General features: G+C 40.6%; 1 protein-coding gene across 1 annotated transcript in view; it reads right to left on the bottom strand.

The window, feature by feature from the left end:
* Positions 1-19,951, bottom strand: part of PHC2 (polyhomeotic homolog 2) — a 182,697-nt gene that overhangs the window by 64,840 nt on the left and 97,906 nt on the right. The window lies entirely within an intron of this gene.

A 19,951-nucleotide genomic window follows, 5' to 3' on the forward strand; every position in this document is an offset into this window, starting at 1 on the left:
TTCATTATTTTACTTACTAACAGAAAGCACAAACTCCATTAGTATCAACTTCCGATGCTCATTATCTACTTAAGGTGGGGAAAACTGTTGGTCTTATTTTATGGGACAACCACAAAGTGACCAAGTAGAAAAGTCCATCTCTTTTGGATTCCCACAACACTCGTCAACCACTTAACCAGCTCACCCAACCACCACCATCTACCTTTCTGCTATTTACTGAACAATTCCTATGTGCTTGATACTGAATGGAATACAAAAACGACTCAGCTATTGACTTAAGGAGCAAATGGTTTAAGAAATAAGAAAAGCACATAAATTAATATAACAGAAGTTAGAGTTAGAGTTTTTCCGTAAAGAGCCAGGTAGTATATAGGTTAGGCTTTGCAGACCACATATAGTCTCTGTTGCAGATTCTTCTTTGATTTTCTCCTCCCCCAACATTTGAAAATGTAAATACTCTTCTTAGTTGATGGCTTTACACAAACAGGTTGTGGCATGAATTTAGTCCTTTGGCCCTAGTTTGCTCACTCTTGAAATATAACAAGGTGCAAAGTGATCACTTTCACTTGAATCAGTTAAAGTTTCTTTTGGGATCGTTAAGGATGGGTTTAATTGGGACTTTGGAAATGGGGAGGGGGCATTCTATGTGGAAGGAGATGATTTCCATTATACAATGTTCCCTGTGTTTTATTCTTAGAGCAGAGATTTTCAGAGTAGACAATATCACCTGAGAACCTATTAAGAATGCAAATTTTCAGGTCACAATTGTTCTCAAACTTTAGCATACATCAAAGTCACCTGGAGGGTTTGTTAAAACCGATTGCAAAGCCCCAACCACCCCTAGATTTTTGATGCTGCTGCTCCCAAAACCACACTTTGAGAACAAATGTCTTGGAAAAAGCTGGGGAAGCAAAGGTGGAACAGAGATTGTCCTCCGTTTTAACATTTGAGAAAGATGTGATGAAGAATTGAGCACTGAAAGGTAATGAAACTCCCCAATGAAATAGAAGAAGAGGATCTGCACTTCAAGGCCAGAAGGTTTTGCAGAGCACCAGGTTCATTCCATTTAGAAAGGGGCTCTGCAGTTCTGTAAGTTAGTGATGGCTTTTTTCCCCCAGGGCAGGAGCTTTGAGTCTTGTTAGGCTCACCCACTGGAGATAGCAAGTCATTGTGGAGGACTGTGTGATTAGGAAGAGCTCTTCTGAGTTTTGGTTATTGGCATATATTCTACCTTGCTCCTCAGACATTTGCATATATATATATATATATATGTATATATATATATATTTTTTTTTTTTTTCCCCTTAAACCACTTTTACAAAATGGTCCCCTCTGCATCATGCCTGGAACTATCTCCTTTGATCAGGCAAAAAAATGACAGTGCTTCTATTTTAGCATTTAAACTAAATGACATCTAAAAACTCAGATGTGGAGTTCAGAGAGGTTAAACTGAGGAGAAAGAAAGAAGGGAAAGACAAGCCAGAGAGAGTGCACAGAGGAGTCTCAGAGGAGACTATGGGCAACCAGACATAGGAGGAGTCATTAATCTGGCAGACAATGAATGGGAAAAGGCAATTAGCTTGCCTGGGGTTGTAGCAAGCCAATGAAGTATGCAGTATGGCAACTAAGGGTCTAGTGTAAGGGCAGGGTCATTGCTAGGGAACTCAAAAGGAGGACCAGATAAGGAAGGTTAGAGGTGAGAAAGCCACCTGGGGCTACCATGAAGGGAAAGGAAAGTGCTCAGGGTCCCCGTGGATATTCATTACACAGTGGAAGTGTCCAGGTGTGGCTATGTACTTGCCAGGGCTCTACACATTGTTATTCTAGGACACAAACTTGAAAGTGAACTTGGCGCTTCAGTTGTGTGCACACACGCATGTAAACACACACATGCACACACACACATACTCTCTTCATATTGCTGCCTCTTCATTCTTCTGCCAGGCAGAAGGGTAGGCTGAGGACTGCCAGGCTGAACAGCACTTAGGACCTCATGCCTAAACACTGGCGAACCTATAAGAGACACAGTTCAAAACTTCAGTTTATGGGGTACCCTTCCATATTTTAGAGCATGCTTGCTTTTTTTTTTTTTTTTGCCTGCCACAAGCCTCATTCACATGCGCGTTCTCACGTTCTGTTCCTTACAGGCACTCTCCAGCCTTGCTAATGGATTCTTATCTGCCTGTACACATTCTCCAGACACATTCATTTGTTCACCCTCACTTGAAGTCATTCCCATATATTACACACTACCTTCTGCTTCTAAAAATCACTTCAAATGTCAAAGTTGCTTCGATAGCCACTATTCCCACTGTCTGCAGGGCCCTCCTGGCTTTGTCATTCTTATACAAAAGGAAAATGTACCAATATTGGCTTGACTGAGTAAAGAGCCCAACCCAAAGCAGATTGTCCTACCGTGGGATGCAGGTTTGTGGCTGTGGTGTCCCCGCCTTCAAGACCATCCCATTTATCTCTCTTTGTTCCACTCCCTCTCTCTTCCTGCACAACACTGCAATCACACACATACTCTGTGTTGGGAAAAAAAAAAGGACAGCCTAATTTCCTGATGATTATGTTGTTACCTAGCAACAGCCAATCAGGGGCTGGGCTTTTTGCCTGCAGTATTTCATGCAAATAGTTTGGAGAAATTGCAGGGTAACCCAGGCTGCTTAGTCTGTCTTCTCAGGGGACACATTACAGAATAAAACCAACCCAAAAGGGAACTATTGAAGCCAGGCACATGCTTCAGATAGCAGGCCATCTGATCTCTTTCTTTGCCCCTTCTGTCCTGTACCCCTCACTAAAGCATCCACAGACAGATGCCCAGGGAGGCCAAAAACTTGAAAAGAGGCTCATTAGCAGCTATGCTCTACTCTGGACTCTGTACGGATAACTGAAAACCCTATCTTCCTGGGAAGGCACAGAATGTGGCATGCTCAGTAGTTGTCAGAGGAGGACATGAAGGAGAATCCTCCTTAGCCTTGGTTCCTTTCCTGTTCAGAAAGGAGCTAAAGCCTGGCACTTTTGCCCTGATTTGAGAGCCTCATCTGCATTCTTCCTGGTGCTAACGGTCAAATCCTTATTTAAATGGTTGAACAATGAGAGAAGCCACATCACTTATAAGACCTATTAAAGAGATTTTTTTTCCCCTTCTTACAAGTACTGAGCATTTGATATAACTTTTTGTCAGGAGCCACATAAACCAACTTTCTGGAAGGCTTAGGGACCAATTCAGTCAGTTCTGGACTAGAATCATATAAAGCAGACTCAGAAGACAGTCTCCAAGTCAGTCTCCTCAGGGGGAATGGGCCAGACTTCAGATGGTAGAGATCATATTTCAGTAGGTTTGTTTGCTTTTGTTGTTGTTGACTCAATGCTCAGTAATCCAGAGCCAGCAAAGGCAAGAATGAACTATGACCTCAGCTGCTGGATAATTCTGCACTGTTCTCTGAATACAGCTCTAGCCAGCAGTCTTGCAAAGGTGTGTTGTTGCTTATATCGGGCCACCGAAAAGACAGATCAACTCAAGTCACCATTGGGAATGGGAAAACCAATTTGAAATCTCTATCCTACTGATTTGCAGGTTTTACATACTTGTAGGACAAGAGGTAATTATACTCCAGCGGGTGGTGACAGATCTCCAGCGGACATTCACAGCCTCACCACCCAGAGCCATATTATGGAACCAAATAAAAGAACTGTCAATCTGCCTTTGTTCAGTTAAGAAATCCCACTCATCTGAGGGGCAGGGGTTGGATAACTCTATTTTCACCCTGGTCTTATAGTAAATTTCAGAAAATTCTTTGAATCAGGCACTTTTATCCTTATAGCATTGGAATACATAGTAGAAACTCTATTTTACAGAAGAGAAATTGATTAGTAACTTGCTCAAAGGTATATAGTTACAAAGTGGCAAAGCTGGGATTAAAAAGTAGGTCTTTGTACTCTAAAGTGTAGCTGTGATGTCCAAATAATCCTAGAACACCTCTAAGTCTTTGTAGCAGTAAAAGAAAGTAAAGGAAAAAAGGGAACAGCAACAGAAAGCCACTTTTCAAAGTGAAAGAAAGTCAACTTTTTGCACTTATTATAGGTCTTTCATCTGGAGATAAGTGTTAAAACTTCAGTGACTCTCACCTCTAGCTGCACATTAGAGCCACTAGTGAGTATGTCAGAAATACTGATGCCTGGTATACACTCCTGATCAATTAATTAAGGATTTCTGGGGAGGGGGAACTGGAGAGACAGTGTTCTTTAAAATCTTTCTAGGAATAAAGCACAACCACTTTGGAAAATGATCTAACAATTTCTTTTAAAACTAGACATTCACCTACCCTATAACCCAGAAATTCCATTCCTAGGAATGTATTCAAGGAAAACAAAAACATATATCTATAAAAAGTATTGTACAAGTATGTTCATAGCTGCTTTATCCATAATAGAAAAAAAAAAAACCCCGTGGAACACCCATGCAACTGAATATTACTCATCAATGAAAAGGAAAAAACTATGGATATGTGCAACATGGATAAATTTCACACTAGACTGAGCGCATTCAGGGTGGTATGGCCATAAATGCCATGGATACATTTAAAAATACTATGCTGAAAGAAAAAAGCTTTTTATAGAAGAGTATATACTATATAGCTCTATTTATATGGAGTTCTAAGAAGAGAAAAAGTTAATCTATGGTGGAAAAAATCAGAGTGGTGGTTGCCTCTGAAAGGGGACAGGAGTGGGGAGTGGCTGGGAAGGGGACAGAGGGAATTTCTGGGGTGATGTTGATAGAGATTTGTGCTACATTAGTGTGTGTATCTGTAAAAATTTACAGAATGCTGTTCTTAAAATTTGTGCATTTCATTGCACATATACTTTACCTTAAAAGAAAAAAAATAAATATTGAACTCTAGTTAATAATATCCAAGCTGAGGTATTCAGGGGTGAAGCATACTGATGATGCCTTTGAATGCATTAAAAAAAAAATCAAACAAATGAACAGGGGGTGGATGATTGGACAGATGTGTGATAAGGCATGTATGGTAAGATGTTAATTGCAGAATTTAGATAGTATGCATATAATATTCGCTGTATAATTCTTTCAACTTTTCATGTTTAAAATTTCTCGTAAGAAAATTTGGGGAGACCTCCTTGTTGATTCCAATGAGTAGACACTGGAATAAAAGACAAATTTCAATTATCTCAGTTGAAAAGTATGAAATGAACAATACTGCGCCCCTAAATCTCCAGAGATGATTGCAATTATACACCTCCCTAAAAAGAAAAAAAATATCTGAAATACTGGAATAAATGTTGAGACTGAAATAAGACTTCCCAAAGTTAGGCTAAATCTTATGGAAACACTATGGCTTCCTTCACGCTGGAGTTATATAGGACACATTATTTGATATGTGGCCTCATGGGACAAAATATTTGAAATCAGGAAAGTTCTAGGAAATCTGGGCAATATGTTAACTATACTATGCTTTAGAACTAAAAAAAAAAAAAAAAAACCAAACTCAGGAGGTGTGCCTATTTGCTACTCAGTACATGGCATAAGAGCTCCTACATCTCTTCCAGAGCTTGCACCTCTGGGATTCTAAGACTTTCTAATTTTCTCCAACTCTGTTTCCTCATGGTAGGCCACAAATTCACAGGATCTCAATACACGGGATCAGGTATTTGGAGAGGGAGAAGCTGGTGTGTTGTGTCTCAAAGGATCTGAATGGACAGTTGATCTTAATGGGGTGGGGAAGTGTGAGGGGAGGAGTAAAAGGGGAAGTAATGGAGTCAAGTGCAATATGGGGCCCCTATTCCCTGAGCTGCCCCATTTATTCTGCATAATTGCTTCATCTCCACTGGCAGTGCATCTCTAAATGAATTTCATTACTGGTGCCTTGGATATCATATTGATTACCAGTTTCATCGATCCCTATCTTGCTAATTAGCATATAAATTAGCCATTTGGGGGCGGCATTAGGCACAATTGAATTTTCTCCTTAATCTTCTTTCAGAAGGTAAATGAAAATGGATGTGGCCTGTTAAGGCCCATGGCCTTCCTCTGACATAATCTAAGTGCTATTCACAGTCAAGGAACCCTCTCGTTAAGGGAGAGAGAAGGCTCTGGAAGAATCCTTCCTGCTCCATAACTGAAGCAGCTGCAATCAGGGCCCTTCAAGAGTTATCAAGAAAACTTGAGGCAGAGAATTTGCAAGCAGAGATGCAATTCCTTGGAGGAGTCACTCTGAACTGATAGACAGCAGTAACCCCCTCCCACACAGGCGCAAGAGAAGGTCTCATGATACAGAACTCTCTGTGGTGTTCACTTCCAAGGATGAAACAAAGGATGTCACTCTGCTCTTGGGTTTAGTGTTAATATGAAGAGTCTGGAATCGGACAGTCTTATGGGAGGGCCTGCTCTGCCCCTTACCAGCTGTATCATCTCTAGGCCTTGGTTTCCTCCTCTGTAAAATGGGGATAAACACAATACTTAAGTCATTGGATAGCTGGAAGGATTAAGAGAGGCAGCATATATCTGGAGCATTCAGCACAGGGCCTGGCATACAGTAGAGTTCACTGAATAACAACAGCTGCAGCAGCACCAGCAAGCACAAGAGAGAAGGGAACTGCTCAGTTTTGAAGTAAATGCTACTCCAAACTCTCAGGTGCTTAGTCTCTTCAACAGGTCATAGGCCAGCAGTCAAGGGTTGGGAGCAAGTTGAAAATGCAGAATCTTGGGCCCCAGACCTACTGAATCTGAATCGGCATTGTAACATTATCCCCCGGGTGACTCATGTACATTAAAGCTGAAGAAGCACTGTTTTGAGCCATCCTCTCAATTATCATCTGACACTGTTAGAAAACAGTGGAAGGGACTTCTCAGAAAGGTCACATAACTTGCCTACAGTCCGTACATGCAAGCCTAGATGAAATCCTGGTCTTCTGGCTTTGAGACTGGTTCAGATTCAGCCATGGTTCTCCAGAGGCTGTTCCTCCAGGAGCACAGCAGCTCTGCCCCTTTGTTTGGGGTGACCTCAGTGGTGGTGGTTTTGACCTTGCCTCAGGCGGGATACATCTACCATGTGCTTTGAAAGAAGGAGATTCAGTTCCCTTTGGAATACTCTTGGGGGTTACAAGGCCTGGTTACTTGAGTGACCTCAGCCAAAATACTGGTGCAATGGAGAAAACAGCCTTGATGACCTCTGCAGATGCCTGCCCTTTGAACTCAGAGCACTTCAGATAAGGATACACAAGAAACTGCTGACAGTGATGGCCTTGGAAGGGGTGACTCAGTAGCTGGGAGACAGTGGGAGGGAAGCATGCTTTTCACTGTGTATCCTTTATGTCTTTTAGATTTTCTCCCTGTGCACATGAAACATGTTCAAAAATTAATTAGTCCATAATAACGTTAACAAGAATGTCTCAGATAGATTTCAACTAGAAACAAGACCCCATCTGGCCAGCCATTAGACCATCTAGTCAGGCCTATGATGACACTGCTTTTTGTTTCTCCCTCCTCCTGACCCTGAAACCTAAAAACATCATGGAAAGGTTCTGAGGCTGGAGTGTGGATAGAGACTCTAGTCTTGCCTCAGTACTATGAACTTCCTCATTAGGATGTGAAGTGCCCTGCAAAATTTTAAATGGCATTAAATGTAATTATGCTAAAATATATATTTTTTGAGTTGGAGTCTCACTCTGTTGCCCAGACTGGAGTCCAGTGGCCTACTCACAACCACCCCAGCGTCGACTTGCTGGGCTCCAGCGATCCTTCTGCCTCAGCCTTCCAAGTAGCTGGAACTATAGGCACGTGCTACCATGCCCGGCTAATTTTTGACTTATTGTAGAGACGAGGTCTCACCAAGTTGCCTGGGCTGGTCTCAAATCCATGGGCTCAGGCAATCCACTCACCTCGGCTTTCCAAGGTGCTGGGGTTTACAGGCTGAGCCACCGAGCCTGGCCTAATAATGTCAAATTTAAACCTCACTTCTACCACCCGAAATCACAGTGAGAGGAAGGAGAGGAACTTCCTCTAATGGGCTTTCACTAGATTTGGAATAAACACCAAAAACAGAAGGGCACTAAGCTTGTTAGAAACATAATATACATAATATAATCCCATTTTTGTTAAGTACACGTTACTTAATATATAGCATAGCTGGGAGGAGATATATCAAAATGTTAATAATGGTTGCTTTGGGTGATAGGGTTATTGCTGATTTTTATTTTCTCATTTGTCCTTTTCTTTATTTTCCAAATTGTCTATATTGTTAACGTATCTGGGTTTAAATACCACAGTATTCTTAGCATAAAACATAAGGGAAAAATGAAAACCCTAGGGAAGGAATGCTCACCCTCTATCGGAAGCTGGTGGTGCAGGTCTGCCCATACTGATCTCAGCATACCTGTTAAACCAGGGGCTGGAGGCCTTCTTGGTTTCCTAAATCTATATTTCAATGGATCCAGGGACTATTTGATATTTTCTAGGTCTGGATAGGATCTACCTCTGCCCTGCACTCCCAATGTGACTAGGACAAGGTGCTGTACTACACTGAGTCACTGCTTTCTAGTCTATAAAGTGGAAATAGTATCTCTTAAAGGGAATCTATGAGGAATAAAGAGGAGGCATGTAAAACTTCTAGAACCATGCTCACACACTGTAGACACTCCACAAAAGGTGTTGTAAGCATTATTACTTTGGAGGCTGAGCTCACAAGGGCCGCATTATAGTTACACTATCATCATCATTGTCTTCACTTAGAAAAAGTTCCAAGGAGTCATAGATTTACAGGTGAATGGATATCAAAACACCCAGAGTTACTGGCTCCAAGTTTTCCTAGCAGTTGCCATATGAACAGGCCAACCTTTTTATTTGCTATAATAAACTTAAGAATCTTGGCCGGGCTCGGTGGCTCAGCCTATAATCTCAGCACTTTGGGAGGCCGAGGTGAGTGGATTGCCTGAGCCTGTGGGTTCGAGGCCAGTCTGGGCAACTTGGCGAGACCTTGTCTCCACAATAAATAAATAAATAAATAGACAGATAAATAAGCCAGGCATGGTAGCATGCACCTGTAGTCCCAACTACTTGGAAGTCTGAGGCAGAATAATAGCCGGAGCCCAGCAGGTGGACACTGGTGTACCACTGCACTCCAACCTGGGTGACGGAGTGAGATTCCAACTCAAAAAGAAAAAAAAAAAAGAAAAAAAGAATCTGGCCACTGTAGATATATAAAGAGCCTGCTTAGCCTCTGGACAATTTTTCCTGTTTTCTAGGTCTTCAAATAACTCAATGGGTGGTTTATATTTTAGAACTATGACTCAATCTACACTCTGAAATTTCACAGCAAGGCCCCTCCACCTGTTGTGGAGTTTGGCAAAGAAACTGGTGCTACTAGAGGAATAGAGAACAGGAAATAAAAGAATAGAAGTCACAGTCCCTGAACCCAAGAAACTTTATGTAGGAATGCTTAGGATATGCGCACGCGGGGTGGGGGTGGGGAGAGGGGGTAGGAGGTGTGTTTAAAAGATTTACAAAATAATACCAAGTGAATGTAACTAATTCATAGTTATATCTAATTTTTACAGTAACTATGTTTCTGAAAATAAGGCGCTGGGGACTCTTAGAGATCAGGAAGAAAAAAATATGTGACAGTAGAAAAATAGGCAAAAGATGCGACAACCAGTTCATTATTATTTGTAAAAGAAGTTATAAGTGATAAAACTATAAAAAGAAGTTTAACCTCACTCATATTTAAAGAGATGCAACTCAAAATAATAACTGTAAATTTGGCAAACATTTTGCAATTTGATACTACCAAGGCTGATGCAGGGTGGGCGGGCAATACACTTCTTAAATTGCTGGTGGGAATGTAATTTGAAATATTCTTTTCAGAGGGCAATTTGGCAACAGATAACATTTTTAGGCACATCCCCCTTGACCCAACAATTCTGTTTATAGGAATGTATACTCAGGAATAAACATCCTCAAATGTATTTTAAGATATATGTACAAGGATGTTCACCATAGCATTGTTTGTCATAGCAAAAACCTAGACACAAACCAGTGCAGCAGTAGGAATAATAAAATCAGCAAAAGTAAGAATTAAAACAGTAGTTAACATTTATTGAGCACATACAGTGTGGCAGGTAGGTTCTAATGCTTTACATGAATTATCTCATTTAATTGTCACATCAATTCTATGATGTAGGCATTGCTCCTTTGCCCATCTTATAAATGAGGACAGTGAGACTCACAGAAGTTAAGAAACTGGTCTAAAGTCACATAGAAGGTGGCAAAGTAGGATTCCAAGACAGGCAGTCTGGCTCCAGAGCTCATGCTCTTAACCACTATATCACACACACACACACACACACACACACACACACACACACACACACACTCTCTCTCTCTCTCTCTCTCATTCACTCACATCTATCTACACATACAACCATCATGGAATACTCTGAAGCACTTAAAAGGAATAATGAGAATTGTACATGCAGATAGGGAAAGATCTCTAAGATATATTATTAACTGAAAATTTCCAGGTTGGAATAATGTGTTTCAGATAACTGCTCTTTTGTTAGTTCAAAAGGAGATGTGTCAATGAATCATTATATTCTTTTCTATATTAAAAAAAATGGAATAAGTAAAAGCATTGGAGGAATTGTCTGAAGGTTAAAGGACTCTAGTGAAAATACAAATTCTTCTGTAATATAAAAATCACATCCATTTTGTTTGAGTGATAGAGGAGGGTGGTGGTAGATGTAAACTTTAATAGTAGCTTTCCTAAACAACGTTATTTCCTTAGTATAGTGAGGGAATGGGAATGGAAAGAATGAGGGGAGGAGGCAAGGAAAACTGATATTGAATCCTGAAGGCTAAACCCAGTTCAAGATGTAAAGGGCAACCCAGAACCATGGTGGATTTGTTTATAAAAATAAGTGATTGAGCCGGATTTGATGGCTCAGATTGTAATCCCAGCACTTTGGGAGGCTGAGGTGAGTGGATTGCCTGAGCCCGCAGGTTTGAGACCAGCCCAGGCAAATTGGCAAGATCTCATCTCTACAATAAATAAAAAATTAGCTGGGCATGGCAGTGTGCGCCTGTAGTTCTGGCTACTTGGAAGGCTGAGGTGGAAGGATTGCTGGAGCCCAACAGGTTGATGCTGGGGTGGCGGTGAGCATGCCACTGCATTTCAGCTTGGGCGATGAAGTGAGACTCCAACTAAAAAAAATAAAAAATACTACTACTACTAATAATAAGTGATTGATATGATCCCTTGGAATGAAACACAAGTGACATCATGGCTCTTTGTGTCTGGTAGCTCCTCGCCCAGTTCATCTTTTTCGTTCTGATTGCTACCATCTTAGTCTAGGCCCCCTTCATAATGTGGCTGAGTAAATGCAAAAGCCTTCTAATAGGTTTTCCCTCTTTCTAGTAACTTCTCCTCCTCATCATTCCCTGTCCCATTTGTCTAATCTTTCTATAATACTGGTTTTATAGTCCACTCCCTTAAAGACTTTAGCAGCTAACCTTTAGGAAAGAATTAGCCGGGCTCGGTGGCTCAGCCTGTAATTTCAGCACTTTGGGAGGCTGAGGAAGTGGATTGCCTGAGCCCGCGGGTTCGAGACCCGCCTGGGCAACTTGGTGAGACCTCATCTCTACAATAAATCAAAATGAGCTGGGTGTGGTAGTGCGCGCCTGTAGTTCCAGCTACTTGGAAGGCTGAGGCGGAAGGATCGCCGGAGCCCAGCAGGTGGAGGCTGTGGTGGCCAGGAGCGGCCACTGCGCTACAGTCTGGGTGGCAGAGTAAGACTCCAACTCAAAAAAAAAAAGAAAGAAAGAATTGATACAACTTAATGTGATAGTCACTGCCCTCCAATTGACCCCACCTAGCCAATACCCCTGTATATTCATTAAACAAAATATTGTGCATCAACAATGTGCCAGACACTGTTCTCGACACTAGGGATACAGCAGTGAGGAAAACATTTATATTCTAGTTGGAGGAGATAGAAAATGAGTATTAGATGTGCTAAATGCTTTTGAGAAAGTAAAACAGGACCGAGGGAACAGGGTGCTGGGGTGGTAAGGGAGGTTGCTATTATATAGGCTATTCACCAAATGACTCCATTCAAATGGAGTGCAGCCACTGTAGAGATGAGATCTCGCCAAGTTGCCCATTTGAGGCAACAACATGAAAGAAATGAGAGTGAGCCTTGTAGCTATCTGGGGAAAGAGCAGAGAAAAGAGCAGCTGCAAAGGTCCTGAAGTGGGAGCAAGTTTCAAAGAATAATAAAGATCCCAGTGTGGCGGAGCGGGGTCAGAGAGATTGAGTGGGGTATGGTGTAGACTTCATCATGTGGGCTGGTGGTTCTCCACTGAGGCAGTTTTACCTCCCAAGGGACATTTGGCAGTAGCATTAAGCTTGAGAAGCCCTGATGTGGGGCCTTGTGGGTCACGGTGGGGACTTCAGCTTTCTACCACGTGAGATGGAAAGCCATTAGAGGGCTGGGAGTAAAAGGGATGATGTCAACTAACTTCCATTTTTAAAGTGTCACTCTGGGGGCTGCATGGAGAATGTAGAGGGGAGGGTTGAAGCAGAGACCTGTTAGGAGGCTTTCACAACAATTTAGGCAAAAGGTATGGTAGTCCAAACTAGGGTGCTATGGTAAAGGTAGTAAGAGGTGGTCCAATTATTGATGTGTTTTGAAGGTTGAGCTGATTTCACCAAAATGAACTATAATAACTAAGCCTTCTTACTCTGCCACCTACATGCCAACCTCATTTCTGCCTTTGTTCTTGGCATTCCCTTCCTCCTACCCTGGAATGCCTCTCTTATTTGGGCAAAGTCTATTTAGTCTGGATTTCAGGGTTTATTTTATTTTATTTTATTTTGAGTTGGAGTCTCACTCTGTCGCCCAGACTGGAGTGCAGTGGCTGCTCCCAGCCACTGCAGCCTTGACCTGCTGGGCTCCGGCGATCCTTCCGCCTCAACCTTCCAAGTAGCTGGAACTACAGGTGTGAGCTACCACGCCCAGTTAATTTTTTTGATTTTTACTGTAGAGATGAGATCTCGCCAAGTTGCCCAGGTGGGTCTCAAACCCGCAGGCTCAGGCAATGCACTCACCTCAGCCTCCCAAAGAGCGTTGGGATTACACGCTGAGCCACTGAGCCCGGCCGATTTCAGGGTTTTTAACCAAGAACCTTCCTTGACCAGAGGAGCCCTCTCCTCTCCACAGCACCTATAGTTTTTCTAGTCTATAGCTCCCAATTTAATCTTTAATATTCTTTTCAAATATGTGATGAGATGCTATACTTTATGGTGAAATCTAATGGGGTACCTGCTATCACTACTTTATTAATGTTGTAATGGAAATCCTAGCCACCACAGTAGAGTGAGAAAAATAATACAAATGTCTAAAGAAAAGTGTGGGGAAAGAAGAAACAAAATTGTCACTATTTGCAGATTACATAATTGTATACACAGAAAATCTGATTGGATTTACAGTTAAATGATGAGAACTAATAAGAGTTTTGCAAATTTCTGGCTACAGAATCACTATGTAGAAACTAAATGTATTTCTATACACTTGCAATAGAGTTAAAATGAAGTTTTAAACACTATACTGTGGCTGGGTGCAGTGGCTCGTGCCTGTAACCCTAGCTACTTGGGAGGTTGATGCCAGGGGTTTGAGAGTAGCCTGGGCAACACAGTGAGACTCTTATCTCTAAAAAACAAAACAAAACAAAAAATAGCCTGGTGTAGTGGCACACACCTGTAGTCCCAGCTTCTCAGGAGGTTGAGGTGTAAAGATCAATTGAGCCCAGGAGTTCGAGGCAACAATGAGCTATGATTGTGTCCCTGCATTCTAGCCTGGGTGACAGAGCCCCAACTCAAGAAGCAAACATTTTCTAAGATTCTTAAAGTTTGGGGTTTTAAATTTAGGTCTTTGATCCATTTGGAGTTGATTTTTGTGTATGGTGATAGGTGGGAGTCCTGTTTCATTCTTCTGCATGTGGTCAGCCAGTTTTCCCAGCATTATTTATTGAATAGCTTCTCCTCTCCCCAGTGGTTGTTGTTGGAGGCTTTGTTGAAGATGAATTGGTTGAGAAATTGAAGTTTTGCTTCTGGAATCTCTATCCTGTTCCATTGATCTATAAGCCTATTCTTGTACCAATACCAGGTTGTTTTGATTATTGTAGCCTAATAATAAAGTTTAAAGTTTGGAAATATGATACCTCCCACTTTGTTTCTTTTGCTGCCCTTACGGAAATCAGAATAGGCAACCAATTTCCGATCAAAACCACAAAAGCCCAAGCCATGAGATAAAGATAGACAAATGGGATCTCATCAAACTGAAAAACTTCTCAAAGTAAGAAAAACCATCAAGAGAGTGGGGAGACAGCTCTCAGAATGGGAAAAAATATTTGCCAATTGCATATCTCACAAAGGCCTAACATCCAGGATCTACAAGGAACTCCAATGTACCAAAAGGAGAAAAACAGCCCCATTAAAAAGTGGGCAAAAGACATGAATAGAAACTTCTCAAAAGAAGACATATGAGCAGCCAACAAACCATGAAAAAATGCTCAGCCTCACTAATCATCAGAGAAATGCAAATCAAAACCACACTGAGATATCACCTAACTCCAGGAAGAATAGCCATCATTAATAAAACAAAAATCCACAGATGCTGGCAAGGATGTGGAGAAAAGGGAATGCTTCCACACAGTTGATGGGAATGCAAACTAGCTCAACCTCTGTGGAAAACAGTGTAGTGATTCCTAAAAGAACTAGAAATTGACCTTCCATATGACCCAGCAATCCCCCTTCTGGGAATATTCTGGGAGGAACTTAAATCAATTTACAAACAAAACAAAACAAACAAACAAAAAACAAAACCCTGCACACACATGTTTATTGCAGCACTAATTACAATAACAAAAACATGGAATGAACTGTGCTACCCAACAAAACTGGACTGGATAAAAAATGTGGTACATGCACATGATGGAATATTATGCAGCCATCAAGAAGAACAAAATTATAGACTTCACAGTAACTTGGATGGATTTAGAGTCTAAAATACTCAGTGATTTATCACATAAACAAAGAACTGAGTGCCATATGTTCTCACTCACAAGTGGACCCTGAACCTGTACCATAATACTATAAGAAAGGGATTGGCAGTAGCTGGATACTGCCTGGGGAGTGGGGGGGGGCACATAACATGAATAATGGCACCCTCATTTCAAACCAGGCAAAAGGGGGGCCCAAATTTTACCTGTACGATGACCACTTGTATACCTAACCCTGAATTGTACCCCATATCTGTAAAATAAAATTAAACAAACAACAAAAAACTATACTGTTTAGAACCACGACAAAAAGGATAAAGTACCAGGAATAGAACTAATCAAAGATGCACAAGACTCCTATGGGGACAATTACAAAAATGCAGCAAAAAAAATTTTAAAAGGCCTACATAAATGAGGGAAATGCACTCTCCATTTCATGGATTGGAAAACTCCATAGTATAAAGATGTTCTTTCTTCTCTAATCATGTATAAATTAAGTGTAATTCAAATATAAATCTCAAAAAAACATTTTAAAAGAAACTTGGCAAGCTGATTCTAAAGTTTATATGGAAATGCAAAAGAATAGGCCCATCACTCTTGAAGCAAACAATGAGAGGACATTTGCCCTATCAGATATTAAGCTCTACTAATTAAGAAATTTGGTATCTTGTCCCAACTCTGCATTTAGTGATAATCATATTGGAAGCTTGAAAGCGGTCATGGTGGGAGTATTCACACCATGGAAATCAGCAAATACTACAAATCAGGGATTTTCACATGGGACAGGAGTGGGAAGAGCTAGTCGCTAAACATTTACCAGCATACCACCTACAGAGATTCCCAGTATAGACCCACACATTGATGAGCACTTGTTATATGACAGATGGGTTTATCAGATCAGTAGGGAAAGAAATAAACATTTCACTAAATAGTATGGGAAAATCAGGCATCCATATGGAAAAGTGAAATTGATCTCCCACTCACAGCAACACCCAAATTAAATTTACGTGAATTAAATGTTTAAGAGGAACAGGCAAAAAATAAGACTTTTAGAAGAAAATATAGGATAAAATCAAAATGACTTCAGAGTAGGAAAGGGTATTTTAAACAAGAAAGGATGATAAATTTGACTACATTAAAATTAAAAATTCATGTTCATCAAAAGGCATCATAACACATCTTACACTAAGAAAAAATATTCACAGCACACATAACAAAAAGGATTTGCATCAATAATATTTTTTAAATACCTGTGACTCAATAAGTAAAAGATACAACAGGAAAAAATGGGTATTACACTTGAATTGGGTTTTCTCTTATAAAATACCACATGGCTAATAAACATTTAAAATTTTCACTTTATTAATAATCAAGAAAATGCAAACTAAAACTACAATAGGATAAAATGTCATACCCAAGAAACTGGCCACAATTTTAGAGACTGACAATAGCAAACATTGAGGAGGATATGAAGCAGTGGTAAACTTCATACAGAGGAGGTAGGAATATAAATTGATATAATCAATTTATAAAATTGTTTAGTATTTCACAATAAAGTTGAACATACCCATGCAATATGATGTAGTAATTCTATTCCTTTCTATACACCTATGCTGGAAAAGGATTGCGCATGTTCAGAAGGCGACATGTATGATGATGTTAATGGTGGCATTGTTTTTTAAAGCAAAAAATGTCCATCCAAAGCAGAATGTAAAAATAAATTATAGTATATTAATTCAACAGAATACTATACAACAGTGAAAATAAATGACATACAATCTCATCTATCAACACAAATTACCAAAAGATAATGTAGAGCAGAAGAAGCAAGACTCAATGAACAACACACTATGATTCCATTTATTCAGAGATCAAAACCAGTTAAAAATAAAAGTAAGTCAGGCATGGTGGCTCATGCCTGTAATCTCAGCACTTTGGGAGGCCGAGGTGGGAGGATTCCTTGCGGCCAGGAGTCTCAGGCCAGCCTAGACAACACAGCAAGACCTCATCTCTACAAAATAAAAAATAAAAAAAATTAGCTGGGTGTGGTGGCGCATGCCTGTAGTTGGGACTACAGGTATTTGGCTACTTGGGAGGCTGCAGGGAGCTATGATCGTGCCACTGCACTGTAGCCTGGGCAACAGAGTGAGACCTCAACTAAAAAAAAAGTATATTGTAAAAATAACAGTATATTGTTCAGGAAATCATTCATATGCGGTAAAACTATAAAAGAAAATCAAGGGAATGCTTATTATTACAACAGTTAGAGAGTTACCGCTGGGCAGAGGCAGAAGGTAGATGCAAACAGGGAGGGGCATACAAGTATCTTCTAAAGTTTTATTTCCTAACTTGGGTTATGGGTAAATGTTGCTCACTTTATTCTTCAAACAGTACATTACACTGTACATTCTCCTGCATAATAATACATTTCACAGTAATGCAAATGAAAAACATATCAAATGTTTATTCTATGGAAAGGTACTATGGATATGCCAAACAGACTCAAATTCCATCTCCACGCCACTAAAATTATGTTCACTGTGGTCAAAGATTTCAATGTCACTAAAGCTCATAAACATTTTTAATCTTCATTTTCCCTGGTGACTCAGCGGCATTGAACACTGCAGACCGCTCTTCTCCTTGAAATAGTGTCTCACCTTGGCTTTCATGAAACCATACTCTCCTGATCATTCCTTCTCAGTCTCCTTCAAAGGCTGTCTCCCACCACCTAAACACTAAATATTGGAGTTCCTTAAGGTACATCCATGGAACAGTTTTTAACAAGCTGTTCTCTCTATTTAGAGAGAACAGCCAAGCCCATGGCTTCAATTACCATCCATACTTCAAAGATTTAGATCTCCAGCTCAGACCTCTCCTCTGAATGATATAACCCATTATCTTGTCATTGTCTCTACTTGGATATTTCAAAGCATCTAAACTTTAACCTGTTAAATTCGTGATTTCCCTCAGTTCTTTTAGTAGTCTTCCTTAGTGAATGGCACTACCAGTCATCCTTGACAATTTTACTCAATGAAAACAAATTGAGTTTTGTTTTTCTTTCTATAGAATGAAATAACTCACTTTCTTTTCTTCCTAGGAGAGGGTTAACAATGAGGAAAGTTATTTTGGTGATGACTCTAAGTTGGAATAAAATCTTTCAAAAAACAACATCACCTGGTAATTTAGATTTCCTACATAGAGAGAGCTCAATAAAGTTCATTACTTTCCCTTTAATTAAAAGTTTTTCCAAAACAAAACAGCAATACTATATAATTTAAGTACTTTCCTTTCTCCTTTTAATTTCTTGGTGCACATTTCTAGCCTCTTCTTTTCACTTAAGTTTTGCACGCAATAGGTTCTTAAATAGTTTGGTTTTTTCTTCATTTTCTGTTTCTACTTTTTTTTTTTTTTTTTTTAGTTGGAGTCTCACTCTGTCATCCAGACTGGAATGCAGTGGCCATTCCCGGTCACCGCAGCCTCGACTTGCTGGGCTCCGGCAATCCTTCCGCCTCAGCCTTCCAAGTATTTTCTCTCACAGTCCAGCTCTTCATGACTGAATGAGAACCTGCTATTTCAATCAACAAATATTTATTGAGCACCTACTATGTGCATTCTGGGATAGACTGATGAGCAAATAAGGTTCCTGCTCTGATGTATGTCTGGAGTGAGGAGCAAACAGTTAAAAGTCAGGTAGTAGTATGAGCTAATTAGGGAATTAAAATTGAATAGTGTGGTGGAGAAGAACTGGGTGGTTATTTTAGATTGGGTGGTCAGGAGAGGCCTTCTTGGAAGGCTATATTTAAAACTGAGTCAAGGAGATAGTCATTACCTCCCTTTGCACTAGCTGGTAACAGACCCTGAAAGAGAAACAATCTTGATATGTTTGATGGCTGCATAACAGACAAGAGAAAAAGTGGTATCGTATATTTATTACAGCATTGTTCACAATGGAAAGATCACGGAACCAACCATCCTGTCCATCAAAAGAGTACTGGATTAAAAAAATGTGGTACATATACACAATGGAATATTACGCAGCCATAAAAAAGAACAAAATCATAAATTTCGCAGCAACCTGGATGGAATTGGAGTTTATCATACTGAGTGATCTCTCACAGAAACAAAGATCTGAGTATCACATGTTCTCACTCATAAGTGGACCTGGAACAACTATCATAATACTATAAGAAAAGGATTGACAGTGGCGGGAAACTATGGGGGAGCAGGGAAGGGAAGGGAGGTAGGATTAACGGTAGTCGATATCTGTCTGGGGATGGGGGGCACACCTCATCAACAAGGGTACCTGCACAATTCATATTTGTATACCTAACCCTTAACTGTACCCCACAATTTTAAAATAAAAAATGTTTAAAAAAAAAAAAAGCCGGGCTCGGGGGCTCAGCCTGTAATCCCGTGCCTTTGGGAGGCTGAGGTGAGTGGATTGCCTGAGCTTGTGGGTTCGAGACCCGCCTGGGCAACGAGACTTCATCTCTACAATAAATAAAAAAATATCAGCCGGACGTGGCAGCGCATGCCTGTAGTTCCGGCTACTTGGAAGGCTGAGGCAAAAGGATCACCGGAGCCCAGCAAGTCGAGGCTGCGGTGACCGGGAGCGGCCAATGCACCTCCAGTCTGGGCGACAGAGTGAGACTCCAACTCAAAATAAATAAATTTAAAAAAATAAAAATAAAAAAAAGAAAGTGGTATCAACTAAGATGAATCCAGGGACTAGATCACACAGGAAAATTACACTATCCAGAGTAAGAAGCTGGAGTTCATTCTTTAAAAAATGTATTCTTAGCCGGGCTCGGTGGCTCAGCCTGTAATCCCGCGCCTTTGGGAGGCTGAGGTGAGTGGATTGCCTGAGCCCGC

Source organism: Carlito syrichta, unplaced genomic scaffold (assembly GCF_000164805.1).
Source record: "Carlito syrichta isolate Samal-C Ts95f unplaced genomic scaffold, Tarsius_syrichta-2.0.1 Scaffold301936, whole genome shotgun sequence".
Classification (NCBI taxonomy): Eukaryota; Metazoa; Chordata; class Mammalia; order Primates; family Tarsiidae; genus Carlito; species Carlito syrichta.